The sequence below is a fragment of the Mycteria americana genome, assembly GCF_035582795.1.
Source record: "Mycteria americana isolate JAX WOST 10 ecotype Jacksonville Zoo and Gardens chromosome W unlocalized genomic scaffold, USCA_MyAme_1.0 Scaffold_32, whole genome shotgun sequence".
NCBI lineage: Eukaryota > Metazoa > Chordata > Aves > Ciconiiformes > Ciconiidae > Mycteria > Mycteria americana.
The window spans coordinates 2,427,949-2,432,629 of record NW_027445438.1 but is presented as its reverse complement, the minus strand read 5'-3'; positions in this window follow the sequence as shown (position 1 = coordinate 2,432,629).

Genomic DNA, 4,681 nt, shown 5'->3' with positions numbered 1-4,681 from the left:
GTTTAAGCATTAATAGTTTCTTGGTCTGCCAGCTTTAGTCCTGATGTAGTGAGCTAGTTGTAAAACTTTTTGTTTCTAACCAGCTGCTACTTAAATACTGTTCTGTGCTATGCTGTGTATAGCCAATGTAGGTTGTTCATGACTAAAATATGGAATCTGTGTCGACTTACTGCCATGTAATGAGAAGGAAAACAACAAGCATGACCTCATGCACAGCCACTGATGCTTCAAGATGTACCTTCTCTAGCGTGGACTTATCCTTGGGCCACAATCCCTTCAGAGGTATACCTGCTGCGGCACAGACATAACCATGGCCATAGAGGCTTCAGGGTGTCCTGCTCCCATGTGGACTCATCCACAGGTCACAGTCCCTTCGACTCGAGTGCACACTGGAGTTCCAGCCTGTCCAGTACAGCAGCGCAGAAACAGCAGCGATGCCCTGGCCATCTGCCAACCCAGACACATGGCCATTGCTGTTATCAAAATGTTCCCAGGCACAGCAGAGCCAGATGATAAGCAGTACAGCAGGACAGCAAGCAGCAAAAGCAAAAAGCAGCCACTAACGAGCACTAGACTCTAATATAGAGTAATGCAAGCAAGCCCCATGGCAAGCACAGGAGCCTGCCAATTAATAGCTAAACAGCAATAACAGCTATATATTCGATCTAGCACATTCCAATCAAACCTGTCGTCATCTCGAAACCTTTGAATCACAGAATCACAGAATCATATAGGTTGGAAAAGACCTTTAAGATCATCGAGTCCAACCATTAACCTAACACTACCAAGACCACCACTATACCATGTCCCTAAGCACCTCATCCAAACGTCTTTTAAATACTTCCAGTGATGGTGACTCAACCACTTCCCGGGGCAGCCTGTTCCAATGCTTGATAACCCTTTCAGTGAAGTAAAATTTCCTAATATCCAGTCTAAACCTCCCCTGGCGCAACTTGAGGCCATTTCCTCTCTTCCTTGAGGCCATTTCCTCTCGTTGAGCCCCACATTGGGCGCCAAAAAGGACTGTTGTAGTTTAACCCCAGCTGGCAACTAAGCACCACACAGCTGCTCACTCACTCCCCCTACAGTGGGATGGGGGAGAGAATCAGAAGGGTAAAAGTGAGAAAAATAATGGGCTGAGATAAAGACAGTTTAATAGGTAAAGCAAAAGCCGCGCACGCAAGCAAAGCAAAGCAAGGAATTCATTCACTCCTTCCCATTGGCAGACAGGTGTTCAGCCATCTCCAGGAAAGCAGGGCTCCATCACGCATAACAGTTACTTGGGAAGACAAACACCATCACTCCGAATGTCCCCGCCTTCCTTCCTCTTCCCCCAGCTTTATATGCTGAGCATGACATCATATGGTATGGAATAGCCCTTTGGTCAGCTGGGGTCAGCTGTCCTGGCTGCGTCCCCTCCCAACTTCTTGTGCATCCCCAGCCTACTCGCTGGTGGGGTGGTGTGAGAAGCCGAAAAGGCCTTGACTGTGTGTAAGCACTGCTCAGCAATAACGAAAACATCTCTATATTATCAACACTGTTTTCAGCACAAATCTAAAACATAGCCCCATACAAGCTACTTTGAAGAAAATTAACTCTATCCCATCCAAAACCAGCACACATTTTCACTGTTCCCACATCTCTCAAGTCCCTGAACCTCAAGGCAGGGACTGGGGGAACAAAGTCCCTCCCATCGTAGGAAATGATCCGGTTCAAGACCACGTGAGGAACCTGAACATACACAAGTCCATGGGACCTGACGAGATGCATCCCAGGGTCCCGAGAGAACTGGCAGACGTAGTTGCTAAGCCACTGTCCATCATATTTGAAAAGTCATGGCAGTCAAGCAAAGTCCCCAGTGACTGGAGAAAAGGGAATATCACACCCATTTTTAAAAAGGTGGACCCTGGGAACGACCGACCAGTCAGCCTCACCTCTGTGCCCGGTATAATCATGGAGCAGATCCTCCTGGAAGCTATGTCGAAGCATATGGAAGACAGCAAGGTGACTTGAGAAAGCCAGCATGGCTTCACCAAGGGCAAATCGTGCCTGACTACTCTAGTGGCCTTCTACGATGGAGTGACTGCATTCTTGCCTCTAAATTGGAGAGATATGGGTTTGATGGATGGACTATTAGATGGATAAGGAATTGGCCGGATGGCCGCATCCAAACAGTTACAGTCAATGGCTTAATGTCCAAATGGAAACCTCTAAATTGGAGAGATATTGGTTTCATGGGTGGACTGGGTCGGGGCAATCCCCAATATCAGTACAGACTGGGTGATGAACGCATTGAGAGCAGCCCTGCAGAGAAGGACTTGGGGATACTGGTGGATGAAAAATTGGACGTGAGCTGGCAGCGTGCACTTGCAGCCCAGAAAGCCAATCGAATTCTGGGCTGTGTAAAAAGCAGCGTGGCCAGCAGGTCGAGGGAGGCGATTCTCCCCCTCTACTCCGCTCTCGTGAGACCCCACCTGGAGTACTGCGTCCAGCTCTGGGGTCCCCAGTATGAGAAAGACATGGACCTGTTAGAGCGGGTCCAGAGGAGGGCCACGAAAACGGTCAGAGGGCTGGAACACCTCTCCTATGACAAAAGGCTGAGGAGAAGAGAAGGCTCCGGGGAGACCTTATTGCGGCCTTTCAATACTTAAAGGGGGCTTATAAGACAGAGAGAATTTTTTTACCACAGCTTGTAGTGACAGGACAAGGGATAACAGTTTTAAACTGAAAGAGGGTAGATCTGTTTTGGACATAAGGAAGAAATTCTTTACAATGAGGTTGGTGAGATGAGGAGGAATTAGGCATTGCAGGAGTGAAAGGGTTAACAAGATTGAAGTACTGAGGGTCTGGGTCATATCCGAGGGAAGGAGGCTGTGTGTCTAGAGCAGGGGTGGACGGGATGGGAGGGAGATAGGCGAGTGCGTGACTTTTGTTGTGAAGGAAGGAACTGCAAGGTTGCAAAAAGATAGCCAATCATATTAGCTGAAGGGACGCATGAAGGATGCGTGAACAAGACATATAAATCAATAAGAGTTCTCTCAGTAGCTGTCCTGGTTTCAGTTGAGATAGAGTTCATTTTCTTTATAGTGGCTGGTATGGGGCTATGTTTTGGATTTGTGCTGAAGACAGTGTTGATAATACAGAGATGTTTTAGTTGCTGCTGTACTAGTCAAGGACTTTTCAGCTTCCCGTGCTCTGCCAGGTGCAGAAGAAGATGGGAGGGGACACAGCCAGGATAGTTGATCCAAACTGACCAAAGGGCTATTCCATACCACATGACATCATGCTCAGTATATAAAGCTGGGGAAGAAGAAGGAAGGGGGGACATTTGGAGTGATGGCATTTGTCTTCCCAAGTAACCATTACGTGTGATGGAGCCCTGCTTTCCTGGAGATGGCTGAACACCTGCCTGCCCATGGGAAGTAGCGAATGAATTCCTTGTTTTGCTTTGCTTGTGTGCGCGGCTTTTGCTTTACCTATTAAACTGTTTTTATCTCAACCCTCAAGTTTTCTTACTTTTGCTCTTCCGATTCTCTCCCCCATCCCACCGAGGGGGAGTGAGCGAGCGGCTGCGTGGTGCTTAGTTGCCGGCTGGGGCTAAACCACGACAGTAGCGCATGTGTAAACAATTAGAAAGTATATAAGTCATGTAATATTTCAATAAAGGGTCTTCGATTTACCCTCTATCGGAGTCCGTGCATCAATCCGCTACAGTGAGACACTGGAAAACAGGTTGCTCAGAGAAGTTGTGGATGCCCCATCATTGGAAGTGTTCAAGGTCAGGTCTTTGAGCAACCTGATCTAGTGAAAGATGTGCCTGCCCATGGGTTAGGGTTAGATCTTTAAAGGTCCCTTCCAACCCAATCCATTCTCTGATTCTATGATTCTATGATCTGGCTGGCACGCAAGAAGGCCTAACTGCAGAACCAGGTTAAGCAATAGAAGCACGAATAGAATCATAGAATTGAGTCATTTAGGTTGGAAAAGACCATTCAGTCCGACTGTTAACCTAGCACTGCCATGTCCACCACTAAACCATGTCCCTAAGCACCACATCTACATGGCTTTTAAATACCTCCAGGGATGGTGACTCAACCACTTCCCTGGGCAGCCTGTTCCAATGCTTGACAACCCTCTCGGTGAAGAAATTTTTCCTAATATCCAATCTAAACTTCCCCTGGTGCAACTTGAGGCCATTTCCTCTTGTCCTATCACTAGTTACTTGGGAGAAGAGACCGACCCCCACCTCTCTACAACCTCCTTTCAGGTAGTTGTAGAGAGCAATAAGGTCTCCCCTCAGCCTCCTTTTCTCCAGGCTAAACAACCCCAGTTCCCTCAGCCGATCCTCATAAGACTTGTGCTCCAGACCCTTCACCAGCTTCGTTGCCCTTCTCTGGACACGCTCCAGCACCTCAATGTCTCTCTTGTAGTGAGGGGCCCAAAACTGAACACAATATTCGAGGTGCGGCCTCACCAGTGCTGAGTACAGGGGCACGATCACTTCCCCAGTCCTGCTGGCCGTGCTATTTTTGATACAAGCCAGGATGCTATTGGCCTTCTTGGCCACCTGGGCACACTGCCAGCTCATATTCAGGCGGCTATCGACCAACACCCCCAGGTCCTTTTCCACCAAGCAGCTTTCCAGCCACTCTTCCCCAAGCCTGTAGCGTTGCATGGGGTT